At 37.8% G+C, this 21,217-nt stretch overlaps 1 long non-coding RNA gene and 1 other non-coding gene across 2 annotated transcripts; both read right to left on the bottom strand.

The window, feature by feature from the left end:
- Nucleotides 1-218: 218 nt before the first annotated feature.
- Nucleotides 219-3,221, bottom strand: LOC148680404 (uncharacterized). Its single transcript, XR_015942943.1, has 4 exons — nt 3,015-3,221; nt 2,272-2,499; nt 2,102-2,191; nt 219-1,959 (listed from the first exon to the last, which is right to left on the bottom strand). It is a non-coding gene; the product is annotated as an uncharacterized LOC148680404 (long non-coding RNA).
- An 11,766-nt stretch (nt 3,222-14,987) lies between these two features.
- trnal-aag (transfer RNA leucine (anticodon AAG)) lies at nt 14,988-15,069 on the bottom strand. Its single transcript has one exon. It is a non-coding gene; the product is annotated as a tRNA-Leu (tRNA).
- Nucleotides 15,070-21,217: the final 6,148 nt, after the last annotated feature.

The raw sequence follows: 21,217 nt of genomic DNA, 5'->3' as shown, positions 1-21,217 counted from the left end.
ATGGTTGTTCATCATCGACATTTGACTGCTGTGTTGTTTCAATATCAGTCCTACCGTGTGTTGCATGGCTAGTTGAATGGCTGTCGTCATCATCATCATCATCATCATCAAAACCACCATCTGTCAGTTGGCTGTTAACAGTAGCAGAAGGAATAGTTTCCTGAGTGAGTGCACCACCGCTCTGTTCACTGTTTAAAAAAGATTCCACATCTTCAGTCAAATTTAAATTCAATTCCTGTTCTATATACATTTCCAATTCATCCAGATTTGTAATTTGTAAAATAGGAATATTGTTAAAAGTTATGTCTCTAGAATTTGGATACATATCTATCATATGTTGAAGAGATGTAAATATGTCTTCATCTCTGTCTGCATGCATTTCGATAGCTCTTTGCAGTCTAACAGATAGAGCATGGTCTGGTTGAATATTGTATGTATCATCTGTACGATTTTCATCATCCATTGTAATTGTTGGTTTATTTCATTATTATTTTTTATTTATTTTTGTTAATGTTTATTTTATTTCTGACTTTTATGTTTAAATTAGTTTTATTGGTTATTTTAAAATTATTTTATTGTTATTAGCTTTATTTTATTCTTTAACTTTTTTCTTCTGTTTTTTTATTACTTTATTTACTTTTATCGCTTATTTGATTGCTTAAGTTTTTCATTTTATTTATATTTGTTGCTTATTTTAGCTTTAATAATTGCAGTGTTTATACAATTCAATCTTTATTTATACATGAATATGTATACATATTTAACCATGTTATTAGAAATGCATGTGTGTCAATAACAGGAATACAACTATGAAGTAATGTATATGACTAGCTAGAATAAAACACAATGAAATATGTTATTACATCAAATTTAAAAGCTCAAACATTAAACAAAGTTCACAATAAAAAACAAACTCAAAGGAATACAAATTGTAATATAGATCAACATCAAAAATTAAAACACTAAACAGCTGAATCAATATAAAGTTCATCAAAATGTTAAACTGAATTAAAAACATCGGTATTACATCAAATTTAAACTCAAACACTAAACAATTGACTAAGTTCTCAATAAAACAATCACAAATGAATAAACATTTAATATAGATCAACAGCTAAAGTTAAAACACTAAACATTTAAGGCAATTTGGAGTACATCAAAATGTTAAGCAGAATAAAACTTGAAAATGGTTTTGTATTACATCAAAAGTTAAAACACTAGCAGTTAAATCAATTTAGAGCACATCAAAATGTTAAACTGAATCAAAATACATCGGTATTACACCAATTGTAAAAGCTCAAACACTAAACAAATGACTAAGTTCGTAATAAAAAGAAAGCCAAAGGAGTACAAATTGAATATAGACCAACATCTAAAGTTCAAACACTAAACAAAGTCGATTAAAATTAGAAACGTAAGACAAGTATAACATTTATCAGAGTATAAAATATGGTCTTTTAAGTAGTACAATGATGAACGATCGTACAGATGATGAGAATATTCCTTTTAGGAATTATTCATCCATCAATGAATGGCTAATGAAAATGAGTTGTGTCGTTATTAACCGATGTTCCCGTTCACTTTTACCCATCAATTGCTGAAGCTCGGCAATTTTTTCATCCATACGTCGCTGTTGTTCAGACAAGAAATCCTTGACATTTTCTATCACACGCTGCTGCTGGCCAATAGAATCCGATAGAGCATTAATTTTTACCTCATATCTGTCCAGATATTCACAAATTAGACAATAAGCAGGCGACTCGAAAAAGTCTTTGTTATTGTTGTGATTGCTGTCGCTACCAGCCTCCTGATTCTGCTGGGGCCACTGTGGTCTTTCGATGTCTTCCGGGTCTTCTTCTTATTCTACTGGTGCTTGAAAAGGGTAAATCGGATGATGTGCGCCTCCCTGACTTGATTCATGATGACTACTGTTGGAAGCATCTTGTTCGCACCATGGATCTGTATTAAAAATAAATCAAAATATTGTTTAGTATTGAGCGACAAATAATACTTAACAATAAAATATTAATTTGAAATTTTAATATAAACCACTTAAAGGACATTATATTGTCATAATCAATTAAATAAATGGATCACTAACCTTCAGATAAATTAAAATTAATAACAGAAGGATTTGGTTCTGATGGACTGGCATAAGGACTTAGTGGGCTAGCAAGAGGTGTCCATGGATCTGTGTGTGAAAATATGAAAATAATATCATTACGGGTGTTATTAAGTGATTGAAACAAACAAACAAAAATAGGATATTACCTGATTCTGCGTCTTCATCATCATCCTCATCGGCATCGTATTCTTCTTGCACAACAGTTTCAGAAATTTTTTGCCTTTTATTTACATATGGTATGTAAACAATTCTTGGTCTCTTAGGGACAGAAGTCCCCGGCGCTGCATCAAACTTTTCTTCTCGCAATGATTCTTGCTGCTCTGCAATCTTTTCTTCTTCTTCTTCCACCATCAAGTCGATAACTTCAATTGTCGCTAAAATAGGAGAATGACAAAAATAAATAAATACAAGTTATTACTCATTCCTACAGTAAACAATAGTGATCCCACATTAGTCAGTGCAGTGGCCTATGCATAGCGCATTCGACCGGAGACCGAAGCTTCTCTCAACACCAGGGGCCTCATGTACGAAGACTTGCGTGGAAATCTTACTAAAACATTGCGTACGCAGAAAGCTGTAAATGTGCGTACGCAGAAAAAATTCAGATGTATGAAACACTGCGTACGCCGAATCTCACGCATATTCTTTTGTACATCCGAATGAACGTGAAACTGAGCGCAACATGCACGAGCACAAAACCCCTCCCTGCCTCCTCCCCCGTATGAATATGCTAATGACTATTGTGCTGATTCGCCTTTATTTAATTACCCTAATTAAATAAAGTTAAAATCAGGATCCTCCCTTCGCTATATTTCTTAGCTGGAGTTTAGTTAAAGGATCGTCTTTAAAGAATGTATTTTGCAAAAGAATAAATTAGATCATACTTTACCACACAGGGTAACTTTGATGGGTTCTGGAAAATGAATTCAATGTCCACTCCAGTGAAGAAAAGTAATAAAATACACTTTTATTAATAAAACAAAATCCAGTGAAAAAGTAGAAAACAAAAGACAAATAACAGAAACAAAATCCTTACTTTATTCTCCGGTGAGAATAAAGGGCCTACAACTCCCAGTATACAGAAGTCAGAAAGCGCAAAGCTTAACAGTACAAGTCAGCTTTTATACTCAGTGTCTCATATAATAGTGTTCATAAATCATGCAAAAACTGCTTAACTCATAATTTCAAGGAGCATGCTAAATCACTTGAACAATAGGAAGACAGATATATGAGTACATAGAAATCAATACATGGGCCTCTGTAATATCGGCCTCACTTCTCTCAGTTATGCCCCAGATTTAGCTGTTCGAGCTCGGCCAGGAGCTGGGTAGAGAGCTCGGTAGAAGTACGGGGAGGGGGTTCATTCAAAGTACACGGGAGGGGGTAGCCTGAGGCACCTAAAGGTTCACAGAGAGTTCGTCCAGCTGGTTTGTTGATTCGGCGCGCCCTCTGCCGGAGCCGCCTGTTCTGTCTCTTACGTTTCACTTCATCACTAAGAGTTGTGCTTTTACGCATAGGAATATCAGAATACATCAGTGATCTTTTGTGTCTCACATGATTAATGTCATCTGACCCATCAACCATCACACCCCCTCTTGACATTCTCAATTGAGACATAAAATAATCATTATCCAATCTAGTACACAAGATCCATATATACACTGTTCTAGAGGTATAGCCCATCCATCAAAGCCAATTGACCAAAGATTAAATTTCTTTTCCCTTTTTTGGTATGAAAGTTGGACAGTTAGTAAGTAAGTAGAGTTAGTAAGTTACTCCCAGGGAGGTCAGTAGTCTCCTGCCAATCCTCCTCACCCTTGAGAAGGGTCGAGCAGATGAAGTCAAGTTCGGCAATTGGTCCCAGGGCAGTCTGAGAATCAGACGATCCATCAACAGAATGTCCTCCAACTTGGAACAAATCCATTGATCCTGCTTCCAAGCCAGAACTTCGATCTGAGAATTTCACATATAAAACACCAGCTGAGGATTTAACTCCCATTAACACTTCCCCATTAACCCAATAGGGGTGGACAAAATACTTTGCCCTTCCTCGCCCCCTGTAAGTAATAACGGGTTTCCATGGCATAATTGACTGACCCACTGCACTTGTTAAAGTTCTTAGTAAAGGCTGTAAATAGCTATCACTCCAACAAAGTATATAATGGATCTTGTTGAAAACCTGCCCCCCAAATATGAAACAGTCCATACAACAAAATTTCCTAACACCGTTTAGGTGCCAATATATCTTGCATGCTGCTCGTCTCTGATGGTCGCAGTCAGGACTCATTCTGTAGGAGTTTCCTCCAAGCGGGATCTGAGGGAATCATATGTCATAATTTACCCAAATGTTACCCTTCAGAGACAAATTACTTTGTTTCATTTTCATTACTTGAGTAAATGTAATATTCGTTCTTGAACAATCATGTATTTTAATAGGTTACAAATTTTGAGAAACCAAAAAGGTTATTAGTTTAATATGCATTGAGACTTCAAAAGTCAAAAATAAAAATTTTCTTCTTAGAAAAATCTCAAAAACCATAAAAAACCCAAAACCCCCCCAAACTGCTTATCATTGTGTCTTGTACACAGGTATTTGGCACCTCTGTTATGATTGAATAAACAGACATAACACCTGTTAATGCAATCATAACTGCTTTTTCTTTCCATTTAAATTTAAAGTAATAATAGAACTATATTCATTCAATATTATCACAATTTAGTGGATCAGAATTCAATTTACCTGTGCATAGTCTGCTCCCGACACAACGATACCAGTAGGTCCATAATTGTTGTTTTAAGATGCCATCTTAGAAGTTTTTCAGCTTCAAAATCAGGAGTTAGGTCAAAAGACTTTTCCTCAGCTCTGCCGTCTTAAGTTTGCATCTAAGCTACAGGATGGTGAGTTTATATCATAGAGGACGGCCTCGCAGTATGCCTTTGTCAGCTTTGCTACTTTGACCTCAGCTTCATATATTTTCTCCTTGTGCACAGACAGCTGAGGGCTCCCAATGAGCTGCATAATTTCACAAATTTCAGGGAGATAGACACAAGTAATATCACTGCGATTATACATCCTATGATAATCAGAACTAGTTTTACCCATCTCCACCAGCTTACTATGGTTCGTTTAATAATTTCAACTGTTGTTCCTGCACCCAGGCTAATTATTATGCCTGCATTTTGCAAAGTCTTTTTAATCTTAACAATTGTTGGAACCTCATAGTCTTCAATGTCTAATGCTGATATCCAATTGTGCACAAAATGCCAATTAGGACCCAAGCTTACACCTTCAATATAATCATCGATTAATTGAACAATTTTTCTTTTAGGGTCATATGGTTCCAGCCCAATTGAAGCACAATGTTTTTTAACTTGGTTTTCGTACTTCGCCACTAGAGGGAGTACTGACACAAACATTGCATGCCAAGGGATGGAGCAGTTAATTTTGTCACACTTATCCCTGATCTTTCCAGTTATGATAGAATAGTTTTCCCAAGAGCAGAAGTTATTTTCTCCCTTTAACAATCGTATCTCTTCTCCTTGTCGAGCATACGGTGGAATACGTTTATAAGTCCAATTATTAAAGATATCTGGATCACACTCTTGTAACTCAGCCCCTATTAGGCTTGCAGTATTGTTTAGTTCATTGTCTTTATACAAATTCCATTTGAATCCACTAAAACCCATATTTAAGGTAGATTCGCCCTTCCAGGGTTCATTAGTAGAGTTTCCATATGAAACATCAACCAAATTTCTGGTGAAAATTGTTTTTCTAAAATTTGTATGAAAGAATCCTAGCTTATTAAATTGATGGCGATAAGCTCAAATTTAATGTAGAACTTATTATGCCATAGGCCGTGCACACTGTCTACCAATCCTATATGGACCGGGCTTGGCCTAGTTTTATATTGCGTTACTGACATCATTTCCCATTTGTATACATATAAAGCTAGAGCCATTCTATATTGTTGATCCGGAATAGATTTAATAAAATCTGTTATTCCACTTTTATTGGCCGAATCTTCTGGCATACCATGACTGCTATCTAACAGCCAGGGGTGTATTCCTCGATTCTCTAGCCAATTTTTGTCAATGAAACATTTTATGGTTTGACAGGTTTCATTTAGAACCCTTTCTTCTCTAAGGCCCATATATCTGACATAATCTTTCCATTTATCAAATATTACACTTTCATATTGATCCATCAGATCTTGATCATAGAGTGACTGACCCTCTATGTAGCAATACCAATAACTGGTTTTAGTCAGATCTGTACAATATTTTACCATATTGTGTTGGAAAAAGGATGCCCATGAATCTGGTTTTAATGATCCATATCGCTTAATAAGAAATTTAGCCCCCGTAGCGCCAAAAGGTCTCATTCCTAATTTATAAATGCAATCTCTTTCACTGTCGCAATATTTTCCTTGGGTGAAATGCTTTTTACATGTTACCCATTCTAACTCCTCATAAAGAATTACTGGTTTTGTCTTATACACACCTAATATTAGGTGGCTACTGTTCAAATCGTCAGGCCAATATGTCACATGTCCTTTAGCTCCCGCCATTAACCAATTTGTTAATCTGGGTTTTCTCGAGCTGTCGTTACCTGTTTCTGACAATATACCCACTTTACTTATTCGGCTAGTGTGTAGGCCTCTAAGTATCTTGTCATTTCTGGGTACAGAAATGGAGTCGGACATTATCCATTGTTTAGCGTCTGTCAAATTCTGCCAACAATGTCCTACTGATTTGCTTACTTCAACTCCTAATTCCAAACTCCAGACGCTTAGGCTACTTTCATTAGTCCACATAGTCTGGTTTTCATTTAGGATTTCAAGCCCAATCAGTTTTACATGGGATGCATTTAAAACTATAAGCCTATCCCATTTATACCGTACTTTATTATTAATCAGACCATTATATTTGGATGGTATGAATAAAGCACTTGGGTTCGAATGATTACATACCCAAAATTTGTCGTCAATATTTCTGATGTATGATTTTATCATTGTTACAAAATCACTACTATTGTAGGTTTTATTTTTCACAGTTATTTCCTGATTTGGACATACCCAATGTTCTGTTTTCTCAACATGTCTACATACATGTCGGGTTTCTTCTGTGCTTTGAGTTTGTATCTCGAGTCCTCTGAAGATTAGGCCTAATAAAATCAGAAGTAAAGAGCTAGTTATCAATATACTCATCACAGCATCTTTAATCTGTGACTCCGTACACTTCCTTCTGGCCCTTCCTCTCTGCTCCGGCTCACATTTCTCCATGCTTCCTGTAACAGAGAACAGAGACAAACTCGTTTCATCCTATTCTGTCCCTCGACTGAATTTTTTGGAGATCCACTTTTTAAATTGTATTAATTTATTTCCTGTTGCCATATTAGATTTATCTTTTGATCTATTCAGATAAACATTTACTCCCTGAATACATTCTCCAATACCCAGGTAACTTCCTGTTAAATTTAACAGATCAGTTAAATCCAGAATTTCTACCCTAGATTTATCCTCGTCGTTTGGTTCACGAGTCATTAAGTGATATGGTTGTGTGGATCTGATTATTTTGAGTTTTGCTGTCCCTTCTCTAAAGGATTGTGAAGATCCATAAACTGAGATGTTTGATTCAGTGAAATAACTGGGCTCATCTTTTGGTTCGCATACTTTGATGCACTGTTTAAATGTCATGTCTTTTGCTGTAATTATTATAGCATCAGAAAGTTCACATTTAAACCACTCACTGTCATGCAGAACCCATACACATGCACCTAAGCCACCTCTCTTATAGCTGACCTGCGTGTGTAACTGCAACTTGACAGCGGTCTCCCATCCACCTAACTGAGTGAGATATATCAGGCCATTCCGAAAACTCTCGTTTCCATTCAGAGACTCTTGCCCCCCCGGAAGACCTTCCGGACAAAAGGACAGTTCATTCAGTCTCTGGGCCATGAATTTCGATTCTGCATTTGTCATTAAGGACACTGGGTTTAAGTCCCACATTGTCATTATCCTATTTTCAACTAAGGCCCCTAGGGCCTTTCTGGATTTACGAGTCATCCATATCTGCTTTTTGCTTATTAGCTTTAAGCACTTGCAACTGAATAGACTCTTACATCTTTCACACGATGTAAATTCTTCCCCATCATACACACATCTGCATTCCCTTCCTAGGGCAATAAACCGTTGCTTACATGACTGACAGTTTCGGCATAAGCATCCATCCTGCTTTATCTCATATTGTTCGATTTCGACCTTCTGGTGTGACTCTCTGCAATCACCACAAATGGTGACATCATTCAAAGCACACGCATCGATATCTCCTAACTCATTCCACCACGGGAAATGAGCTCCTAAACCATGCTGAATTAGCAACTCTGCTTTATTCGGCCTATTTGCGTATAAGCCTTCAGCTAGTTTAAACGCTACATTAGGTTTTCCACATACGGCGCAGTCTTCAAACCTATAACTGATAGCTGGTGTTCCTTGTACACTAACAGATTTTCTTCCCAGTGCTCTATCATATTCTGGTTTAAGCCATTTTTAAATGGTTAAGTGTCCAGAAAAACCTCTAATAACTCTGATGAAGCCTTTTTGCTTATAAAGGCCTTCACAAGTTTTGAGGTCACAGGTCAAGTTTGTGTCTGCCATTATTCCGGCTTCTTTATTATGTCTCTGAGACTCCGAATACCGTTGGCTTCTAATTCTACGGTAGTATTAGATGGTATTGATTTAACTTTATCTTCTGTGCGTAGATTTTCTTTAAATCTATGCCCTCGGACTCTTTTCTTTATGTAGACTATGTCGCCTACCTTTATTTTGGCCCTGTTTCTTGGTGGATTTTCCTCCTTTTCAGGTACAGGGACTCTGTAATTTACAAATTTTAAGCAATCAACAATTTGTTCGTCCCAAGGTAAATCTGAATTTTTACAATACCAATTTTTAATTTCTTTTATTCGCCTCTCGGCGATTCCGTTACTAGAGGGTTGATATTTCACGGATTTAATTAATTTTGCCCCTGAATCTTTTATAAACTGTTCTACCTTTCGACCTGAAAGGTTAAAAGCTCCGTCGGCTCTGACTCGATTTGGTATTCCCCTAAATTTGAACCATTGTTGTAAACTTTCAATTACTACTTCTTCTGTAGCTTGTTTACAAGAAAAGATCTGCGTATAATCACTCGCATTGTCTGTGATTAAAAGAAAATAACAATTTTTCTCTTTTGTTTGCGGTCTAATAGGTCCAGCAAAATCCATGCTGATTTCATCGTTCTCGTGATCTGTTTTTATAGATCCATAATCATTGAAACGTGAATCAATTGCTTTTCTGCAATTTGGACAGTTCACTTTTATTTTATAGTACTCAGACTTTAGGTTTTGTATATTTAGGCCTAAAGCATGACAATATAGCGCTAAATATTTCGTGGTAGGGTGCTTTAACTCTATATGTAATTTTTCAAGTAAGTCTTTTTGACTTTCCTTGGTAACAGCCCGTACTCTATGTACATAACTGTCTACTTCCTTATTCCCTATAGCAGCCGTCGTATTCTGTGACGTATGGCTGGTTTGATGCAACACTGTTGGTGTAATTTCTGTGATAAGCTCATCTATTACCCTCCAGTCGTCTGCTTGTTTTAATGGCTTCCCTTTGGAAGTATTAAAATCATTATTTTTCCATGCACCTAAATGTTCCTCTACAGCTTGATAGATATAATCACTATCAGTTACTATAAAACATTTAAGGTCATTCAGCTGTTTGGCTTTCTCTAAAGCTTTCCTGAATGCTTTTACTTCAGCAGCTTGTGCGCTTAGCCCTGCCTCTAAGCTACCTTTATCTGACTCAGTGACTTTGCGGCCTTTCTTTCGAATCCATCCCCATCTAGTTATTCCCTGCTCGGTTGTACCGTCAGTATAATAACAGACTTTGTCTATAGGGACCTTGGTAGTCTTTTCGGCTTTAGGAATTTTGTCAGAGTGAAAGCTGAACTGAGTATCGTTTAAGATTAACGACCACTTAGCCCACGTATGACGGTGAACGCGTTTGTTCTCACTGATTAAATTTTTTGATTCCCTTACTATTTGATTTATACCTTCACCTTTGGCTTTAACCAGTATCTGCTGGTCTAGTGCTAGGGCTTTCAGAGTTAGTAAAGATTTAGCGAGTGTGGCTAAAAGGTCGCCGCCACTCATGTTCTGCAGCTTTCTCTGGTTTGCTGGCTTGCTGTAGGATATGAAACTAACAGGGTGTTTTTCATTTGACGCATTAAAAATAATTAGTTCTATCTCATCCTCCGTCTTGGCTATTTTTACAACTAACGGAATGGTTTCGTCCCTTCTCACAAGGCGACCACTATTTAAAGCTTCATCTATGAGTTTAGCCTTTATTTCGGAAAGTTTCTCATTCCAATTTAAAACACCCCCTTTAGTCGCATTATAAAGAGGTTTCGCATGTCTAGCATATCCGGGGATTAAATCTCTTACAAAGTTTAATGTGCCCAGCATGCTTTGTAATTGTTTTAAAGTGGTTATTTCTTTTCCTCTTAATACCTTTAATTTATTTTCTGTAGTTTGCGACAGGAATCGTTCATTACCAGTTATTTGAAATCCTAAAAATTCAACATCCTCTTTAGCGATTTCCATCTTTTTGTAGTTTAATCTGAATCCTTCTTTAGTTAGTCGGCTTAAGGTCTCATCTAATATTTTAAGATGTTCTTCTTCATCATTAGTAACGATTAAAATGTCATCTATGTACACTACAATAGGAAGGCCTTTAAGAATTTCCATCATTATGGCTTGAAAAGCATTTGGAGAATTCTTAAATCCTTGTGGTAAAACATTATATACATACTGTTTGTTCTCAAAGGTAAACGCTGTGCGCGCCCTGCTCTCTGGCTTTAGTGGCACAGACCAAAATCCATTCGCGAGATCTATTTTGGACAACAGTCTCCCCTCTGGGGCTGCGCCCGTAGCATCTCTTGCATTAATCAGATATCTTGTATCGGGTACAGTTTGTTTGTTTAATGCTTTATAATTTGTTACCAACCTCCACCCTCCGTCGGGTTTTGCTACCGCTTGAATAGGGGAATTTGTTGGCGCATTATCAACTTCTTTAATTATCCCTTTTCGTTTTAATTCTTCAATTGTAATTTTTATTTCAGGCAACGCGTTTCTATTAATCGGATACTGCCTTTGTGGTGGTGGAATACCACCTTTTATTTCGTGCAATCATTTTTACTTCTTGCGGCGTGAGTTTGATATTTTCTTAATATCTCTGTGACTTCAGTACGGTCGGCTTTGCTAGTTTCGGCCATTCTTTTTATTTCCTGCTCCAGGTTTATTTGTTTTAACCAGCCTATTTGTTTGCTTTGTAATATTGTACTAGCATCTTTTAGTGTCATTAAATTATTAACACCTTTGATAATTTGCAAGTTTTTCCAATCATAAACTTTATGCGTTTCTATATTACCTCTAAAGTCTTTTACATTAAACGCGGTTTCCGTTTCTTTAGGTAGCTGACTTACTACTGTAACATCTGCTCCTGTATCAAGATCAAATAATATTCCTTCGAAATTTATATTTAAATTCATATTTGCCGTTTCTTTAATTTGTTCGGACATTATGGCCTTTTTTCCTGGAGTCAGGCAACCCTATTCCTCTCGATTTCGGGATTCTTTTCGGTTACTGTTAACGACTCGCTCGTTTCTAACTTCTCTAGTCTTATTTTTTGATTTTGACTGCTTCTTTTTATTTCTTTTATCTATTAATTCCTGTCTCTGCTCTGGGGTCATTCTTTCCCAGTTCTCTTTTGAGACATAATCACTTTCTGCAGGTTTCAGCTTGAAATCTGATTTTTGGAATTTATTTCTGCTCTTTGTTTTTTCCTGCATAGACTTCTGATGTCTCTCGGTGACAGGGGCTTCTGCTCTCTGTCTCTACTGCCTACCTTTTCGTGCGGGCGGGGCTCTTTGTGCTCTCTGAGCTGCTGCTCTCGGAGGCTGAACTCTCTGCTTTTCTGAGATTAGCTTTCTTTCATTTAATAGCAAAATTAAATAATTCTACCCAGGTGGTTTCTGGTCCTAAAAAGCTTCGCTTCAGCTAAACCCGGGACTAGATCTGTCACCTCTTGGAGTTCTCTTATCAGTGCATACACTGATTTGACTTTACCCTGTCTATCAAGACAATACGGGTAAACTCCAATCGCTCTGATCAATTCAGCCCGATCGTTTCTTTCATCTTCTGGGCTTATGCCCAGTATTGTGCCTAGCTGCAACCTTAGCGGGTGCAATTCTTTTGCGCGTGTAATGCACAATCATAGCTTCCATTAGATCGTCATCCACTTTATAAAGTTCGCATTTTGAATATCTCCTATTTATTTTTATTTTTAAATTTTTTGTTAGGTCCTCCTAACTTCACTAATTCACACACGGAGCTCTCTCGTCAGAAACGCAATTCATTTTAGAGCTCTCCGCTTCACTTGACTCACTCAGCAGAGTGGAATGCTTCACTTTATCTTCTGCTTTCCTTTAATCTTTGAGTTTTTTCTTAAATAAAATTATTATTATTATTATTTATTTATTTATTTATTTTTTAATTAATTTTATTTACAATCCCTAGTTTTGGGACTTCTTCGCTTGATGAATCTTTTGTCTGTCAACTTACAGATCATACCCAGTCTGGCTTTCTTAATATATCAGTTCACCCTAACATCTCGCCTGCAGTACGAGATATTAGCCGAAGCTAGATATATTATCTCAGCCTTCTCTTTTTGTTCTGCCTTCCACCTTGTTTAGGTGAACTCAGGCGGGAGACTAATAATTAAACTCCCTGTCTGCAAAAAGCGACAATCTATATCGGCTTGGGCCCTTCTCTCTTTGGAGTTTGCTCTACCACTTTTCTGCCTCATTCTGGCTCTTGTTTGAAAAATACTATCACCTTCTGATGACAAGTCTGTGTTCAACTTAGCTAGTCTATGAGCCCTAGCTATGTAATTTATGGACTCTTTTTAGCCCTTTCCTTTTCTTTTCTTTACTTCATCATACGGTGTGCTTGTGGTCTCTCCCATCGCAGGGGAGCCCCTTCTTTAGCGTCAGTCTCTGTTTCTCCCTCCCGATGTGCTGGGGTAGGAAGGCTACCACTGACCTGTACTGAGCGGCGGCATGAGCCTGTTCGCCCAGGATTGAAAAAGCTCCCTCATCTTCTGATTCAACATAGAATTCAGGGCTAACGGTGTGTTATTCTTTAACACTCTTATTCGTCCTCTGAATCGCTCTGGGAATTGTACGGGACCTTTATGGTTATGTAGAATTAATTCTACCTGTTCACCGGTACCCGTAGCTTTATCTATAGCGTCGAACAATTCCAGCCAGTTATTTTCTTGATCACTTACGCCTATGTAAACACAATTACCTATTGTACACGATTGAGGCGAAACATGTAAAGGATTCTCCTTTTTACGTGTTTTCAACTCCTCATTTGAGATAAGATGGATTTGAATACCCGAAGCGTCAGTCATGTTTTCGTATAGAATATAGATCCTTCTTTAGGTCTATGTGCACTTTATTCTATACTTGTTTGAGAGATTTCTTTTTCGGGCGTCCCCTACTTTCTCTCTTAATCTAATTCTCTTTTCGCAAAAATATTAACGTTCCTCGCCTGGGGCCTCCATGTGCTGATTCGCCTTTATTTAATCACCCTAATTAAACAAAGTTAAAATCAGGATCCTCCCTTCGCTATATTTCTTAGCTAGAGTTTAGTTAAAGGATCGTCTTTAAAGAATGTATTTTGCAAAAGAATAGATTAGATCATACTTTACCACACAGGGTAACTCTGATGGGTTCTGGAAAATGAATTCAATGTCCACTCCAGTGAAGAAAAGTGATAAAATACACTTTTATTAATAAAACAAAATCCAGTGAAAAAGTAGAATAAACAAAAGACAAATAACAGAAACAAAATCCTTACTTTATTCTCCGGTGAGAATAAAGGGCCTACAACTCCCAGTATACAGAAGTCAGAAAGCGCAAAGCTGAACAGTACAAGTCAGCTTTTATACTCAGTGTCTCATATAATAGTGTTCATAAATCATGCAAAAACTGCTTAATTCATACATTCAAGGAGCATGCTAAATCACTTGAACAATAGGAAGACAGATATATGAGTACATAGAAATCAATACATGGGCCTCTCTAATATCGGCCTCTCTTCTCTCAGTTATGCCCCAGATTTAGCTTTTCAAACTCGGCCAGGAGCTGGGTAGAGAACTCGGTAGAAGTACGGGGAGGGGGTTCATTCAAAGTACACAGGAGGGGGTAGCCTGAGGCACCTAAAGGTTCACAGAGAGTTCGTCCAGCTGGTTTGTTGATTCGGCGCGCCCTCTGCCGGAGCCTTCTGTTCTGCCTCTTACGTTTCACTTCATCACTAAGAGTTGTGCTTTTACGCATAGGAATATCAGAATACATCAGTGATCTTTTGTGTCTCACATGATTAATGTCATCTGATCCATCAACCATCACAAGTATCACTTTGCAAGTCTGTTTGCTCAAGCAGAGAGGTCATTCTCAAGCATCCTAAAAGGACTGCCTGGCAGCAGATGGGATTCGAACCCACACCCACAAAGAGAATGGAGCCTAAATCCAGCGTCTGAGATCCCTTGGCTTCGCTATCCCAGATGACTCCATGCAGTGGTCCCTTTTCTGCCCATTTTTACGGAAGCAGAGAGGACGCCGAGCTTTCTAGTGAAGCCCTTCAACTTTGGCCAAGGAGTCTACGTTTGGATGTGAGTGGAAGCATGCAGTATTACTTTACAAGTCTGTTTGCTCAAGCAGAGAGGTCATTCTCAAGCATCCTAAAAGGACTGCCTGGCAGCAGTGGGACTCGAACCCACGCCCCCAAAGAGACTGGAGCCTTAATCCAGCGCCTTAGACCGCTCGGCCACGCTACCTTTCCAAGCTGCTTTCCCTGAGTAGTTTTTGCACAAACTTGTTTCAAGTAGCGCACTGGGAAATCACTTGAATTTGGCCATGCATTGCTGGAGCTCCTCCACAAAGAAAGAGAGCTGCTTAATACCAGCTTAGGAAGCACTCCCACCTTCCTGTCAAGCACAGTTCTGTCTCTATTAGAGCACACCTCAAGGCATTTGAAGTGTACTCCAAACGGCAGCCAGCTGCGATGCATTTAAGCACCTGATTACAAGGTAACTGTTATTTCACAAGAGTGAAAGTTACTGATTCCATCACAGCAGACCCCACATTGTTGTTGTTATTATATTCAAATCCAGTTATAGAGTATTACTACTCTAATTGTGAATCTTTACTGTTCCTGTTTCAATAGGGTGCTCTTGCTAAAAGGAGCAATGGCAGAGAGAGACTTCCAGTGCAGACTTTATTAAGATGCTGCAATCTAATCGTGGGAAAGACACTTGCTCCTGAGCAGATTCGAGCTTGGGGATGTGTTGCTATCACACCAACAAGTCTGCCGTGAGTTTCAAAGAACACATTATACTGACTTAAAAGTACTCTTTCATTTCCAGCGGTAACTGAGAACGCGTAAACACTCAAGCAGTTTGGCTGTGTTTAAAACCACATCTGGCAGCGGTGGGATTCAAACTCACGGCCCCCGATGAGACTGGAGCCTAAATCCAGCACCTTAGACCCCTCGGCCACGCTACCCTAGATGGATTTGTGCAGTGGTCCCTTTTCTGCCCAATTTTACAGAGGCAGAAGAGCAGAGAGGACGCAGAGCTTCCTTGTGAAGCCCTTGAACTTTGGCCAAGGAGTCTACATTTGGATGTGAGCGGAAGCGTGCAGTATCACTTTGCAAGTCTGTTTGCTCAAGAAGAAAGGTCATTCTCAAGCATCTTATAAGGACTGCCTGGCAGCGGTGGGACTCGAACCCACACCCCTGAAGCGACTGGAGCCTAAATCCAGCGTTTTAGATCCCTTGGCTACGCTATCCCAGATGACTCCATGCAGTGGTCCCTTTTCTGCCCAATTTTACGGTAGCAGAGAGGACGCCGAGCTTCGTAGTGAAGCCCTTCAACTTTGGCCAAGGAGTCTACGTTTGGATGTGAGCGGAAGCATGCAGTATCACTTTGCAAGTCTATTTGCTCAAGCAGAGAGGTCATTCTCAAGCGTCCTAAAAAGGACTGCTTGGCAGCGGTGGGATTCGAACCCATGCCCCCGAAGAGACTGGAGCCTTAATTCAACGCCTTAGACCGCTCGGCCACGCTACCTTGCCAAGCTGTTTTCCCTGAGCAGCTTTCTCCCCAACTTGTTTCAAGTAGCGCAACAGCACTGGGAAATCAGTTCAGTTTGGCCATGCCTTGCTGGAGCTCCTCCACAAAGAAAGAGAGCTCCTTAATACCAGCTTAGGACGCACTCCCACCTTCCTGTCAACCACAGTTGTGTCTCTATTTTAGCACACCTTAAGGCATTTGAAGTCTACTCCAAACGGCAGCCAGCTGCGATGCATGTAAGCACCTGATTACAAGGTAACTGTTATTTCACAAAAGAGTGAAAGTTACTGATTCCATCACAGCAGACCCCACATTGTTGTTGTTATTATATTCAAATCCAGTTATAGAGTATTACTACTCTAATTGTGAATCTTTACTGTTCCTGTTTCAATAGGGTGCTCTTGCTAAAAGGAGCAATGGCAGAGAGAGACTTCCAGTGCAGACTTTGTTAAGATGCTGCAATCTAATCGTGGGAAAGACACTTGCTCCTGATCAGATTTGAGTCCGGGGATGTGTTGCTGTCACACCAACGAGTCTGCCGTGAGTTTCAAAGAACACATTATACTGACTCGTTGCCAACTTAAATGTACTCTCTCATTTCCAGCGTTCACTGAGAATGCGCACACACTCAAGCAGTTTGGCCGTGTTTAAAACCACATCTGGCAGCGGTGGGATTCAAACCCACGCCCCCAACGAGACTGGAGCCTAAATCCAGCGCCTTCGATCCCTTGGCTACGCTATCCCAGATGACTCCATGCAGTGGTCCCTTTTCTGCCCAATTTTACGGAAGCAGAGAGGACGCCTAGCTTCTTAGTGAAGCCCTTCAACTTTGGCTAAGGAGTCTACGTTTGGATGTGAGCGGAAGCATGCAGTATCACTTTGCAAGTCTGTTTGCTCAAGCAGAGAGGTCATTCTCAAGCATCCTAAAAGGACTGCCTGGCAGCGATGGGATTCGAACCCACGCCCCCAAAGAGACTGGAGCCTTAATCCCAGCTGCAGAAGGGTAGTCCGACAATATTTCACAAATGTTGAAGATGAGAGCCAATCGGAGCGATTTGCTCCAACATTGTAGCCAATCACGTTGCAGCGCTTCAACATTTGCAGCCAATCGCGGACCGGAATTCTCAACATTTTCAACATTTGACCAATCAGAGTCGAGACAATGTTGAAGCCGGGGGAGGAACTGTTCCAAGAATCACAGCTAAGTGTGCAGTCAAACAGGTTAGTCAGATGTCAATCAATTTTCCGAACTGAGCCGAAGGTACACGAAGGAATGACGCAGTCCTCTGGAGGCGGGTCAGAGGTCAAAAAAGTTCATTGATCATCAGTGATATTCAACTAACAGCATCATTCGACAGAGCACAGCATCGTTTTGCTTACAGTTAAGGATTTTTTCCGATAGTGATTTCTTAAAAAAGGTTGGAAAAACTACACAATTGCAGGAATTAATGTTTTAGTGTGTTGTATTTCAAATTTGGATACTTTAATTCAAAACCGTTTAATTTCTAGGAGAAAAATGTCTGGAAAATCTCATAAAGCCATGTCAGACGCTCACTGGACTTCACGTCTGAAAAAGTTTGCCAGCACAGGAGTTTGGCCATCAAATGAGGGCAACAGGCCAGCTCCTCGACAAAAAAAGTGGCATGAGATTTATCAAAGGGTGTGTATTTCGTTTACATGATATAACGTTTGTTGAAATTTGCTTAACAGAGTAACGTTAACTTGTTAGGCTTCAGTACATTCAGTACAGTATCTGTGTAAAACATGTCATACTTGTTTTTAAATATTAAAGGGTTTTAAATTGCATGTATTTTGAGATTTACGTCGAATACTTTAGTAAGATTGACCGTTTATGAGAGAGATCTGAAAAGGTGAGGGAAGGGATTATGAGTGTACAGTATACAGCATGTGGTTTTAAGGCCTGAAATGTTCCTGTCCAGTTCCTTTTATTCTTCTTTTCGTTTTTGGAGATACAAACTGTACGATTACATATTAGACAAATATTAAACACATTCTAGAAACAGTGGTAAATTAATTTACAGAGCTATTGTGTGCTTCATTAAGGGAGTCATTGAGTAAAAATTATTGTTTAGTTATAAAAGTTTTTTGTATTGTATAAATTATTTATTATATTTTTCATGATTTTTTCAGATTGAGAAATGCCCATTGCAATCTCGTGGGCAGAGGACTTTGCTTGGAGGTGTGCTGAAATGCACATGTGGTTTTCACACTCAAAAGGTACATTTTTGAGTCAATATGTGTGTATTTTTATTTACTAGAATGCCTTTCCTTTTTCATGATTATATGTATTTTTGTGATTATTTTCAGCAGAGTACTGCTTCTGCTGCTCCAGCACAAACGGTGCAACAACCTGCCCCTACTGTACCTGCTCAGGAGGTGATGGAGACGAGACAACTTGGGGCCCAGCCCCAGCCCCCGTCTACTCCACCAGTGGCATTAAAGATTTCACCGCAATTGTCAATGGTACATTTTTTAAAAAATCAAAAGAAATGACAATTTCAGTGTTTCAGGTGTTCAAGTGTTCAAAATTCAGTTCAAAGTTCAAACATAGGAGAGAAAAGAACAAAAAGCATTAAAAAAAGTTGAGGTGTTGCTAGAGACCTGCTTCTTTTCACACCTCTTGCACAGTGGGGGGTAACAGACACTTGCTGATTGGTCGGTTTGAGTTTCTGTGATTGGATTAAATTACATGGTCAGGTCATGGTCAGGGTCACAGTTTTTAAAGCTACATTTTAACCTCTTGTCTTCAGATAATGATACATAATAAACACTAATAGTAAATACTTTGTTTCGATTTTAAGTGTAAGCTAAAATTTGTACTTTTTCTAAACAACGAGTCTGAGGTATTATCTTGAAAAAGTACATATTTAAAAAATATATAAATATATATATATATATATTTTTTTTTTTTTTTTTGCTACCACAGGTATGATAATATTTTTTCTTCTGGGAGAAAGTCTTATTTGTTTTATTTCGAATACGTTTTTCAAGGTCAATATTATGAGCGTCTTTAAGCTTTTTTTTTTTTTTTTTTGGCATAGTCTACAAAACAAACCATCATTATACAATAACTTGCCTAATTACCCTAACCTGCCTACTTAACCTAATTTACCTAGTTAAACCTTCAAATGTCACTTTAAGTGGTATAGTAGTGTCTTAAAGAAAATCTAGTCTAATATAATTTACTGTCATCAGGGCAAAGATAAAATAAATCAGTTCTTAGAAATGAGTTATTAAAACTTTGATGTTTAAAAAAATGTGCTGAACAAATCTCTCCATTGAACAGAAATTGGTGGAAAAAAATAAAAAAGCGGGCTAATAAATCAGACTTCAACTGTATATAACACATAGTGTGATGTTGTAATATACAATGTATGTTTTTGTTGAAATGCATGATGTAATAATAGTACAATAATACTGTATAAAACATAATGCAATACTTTATTCCTTTGGTAGTAAAAAAAAATATTTGTTTGCATATTGCTCCTTGATGCAGAAAACTATAATTTTATTCAAAGCCTAACGTGTCACATTTATTTGCAATGAACCAGTTGTCTAATTAAATCTTTTCTAACTTATATCTTATTTCTACCTGTAAAAGTAGCAGAGGGTGGTAGTAAAAAACAGCTTGAACTCGAAACACTGTATAGGAATCAAACTGATTGTACAACAGACATATAAAAAGATAGTTTCTAATTGCTTGAAATGTAATGTGATATACACTAATGTTCAAAAATGATTATTGTTAAAATATAAAAGCTTAATATTAATCATATATAACAAGAATTCTATTGTGTTTGATTTGCTTTTAAATTAAGTAGATTTTATTTGATTTGAATTGTTTGAATAAATTATTCTTTCTCTATTTAATTTGCCTATATTATTATTTCACATTATTCCAGTTTTTACTAAATATTTGATCAAATAAATGTAGCCTTGATAAACATAATTAAAACACAAAAATACATTGAGCAGATCGAAACCAAAGCATAATTATTCTTTTTTATTTGCCGCAATACACTATTTGACAAACAAATAGAAACTAACATTAGCAATCGAGTCAGAGTCCAAGTAAAGCAACTACTGTTCTCCTCAATGGTGACAGCTTAAACACAAAAAGTGTTTTTATTTTATTTTTTTTTATTGTTGTTGTAAAAAAAATTACTTAATTCTTAATATTATCACTATATGTAATTTTGTGTGGCAGAAATAAGGCCAAACAGGTTGTTAATAAGTAATGCTGCTGTTTGTGGGGTTGCTTAAGGATTCTCTGCTGAGTTTTTGAAAGATTTGATGTGTTTTATTTAGTTTATTTTATGAACGGCTTTGACTGAAGGTAAATGTAGTTTTGTGTTTCTCTTCTGTTTGTGCTTATTAACAGCAGGTGTTCATCATCAGTCCTCAATCATCACTTAATTAACCCCATCATTGTCTCATTAACTTTAACTCTGCTGCTGAGTAAATTTTGCTCAATTTAGAGAGGGAGAAAATGTTCTCTGAACTGAGTAAATTTTACTCTGAGGATTTTACTGTGAAAATAGTAATTCTTTACTATTAGTAATTATTTTAAATTTCATTTAATTTAGAGTATGCATCATTGCGTTCTGTGGTGGGAATGGTATAATCCTATCTGACAAGCTTTAAGGGATTTTTTTATTGCAGTTTTTATTGTTGTGTACCATAATATGCCTCTGGGACTCAAATGTAGGATAGTAGGAATGACCCAGTTGGGTTTAGGCACTGGCTAGGATTAGGAATGTAGAATGAGAACACACTTCATAATTGCTAATCAACTGTTAATATGTTACAAAATGACAGGTAATAAGCCAGTATT

This window comes from Danio rerio, chromosome 4 (genome assembly GCF_052040795.2).
Source record: "Danio rerio strain M-AB ecotype USA chromosome 4, GRCz13ab, whole genome shotgun sequence".
Taxonomy (NCBI): Eukaryota; Metazoa; Chordata; class Actinopteri; order Cypriniformes; family Danionidae; genus Danio; species Danio rerio.
The sequence above is the reverse complement of the archived record's forward strand: the minus strand, read 5'-3'. Positions and strand labels throughout refer to the sequence as shown.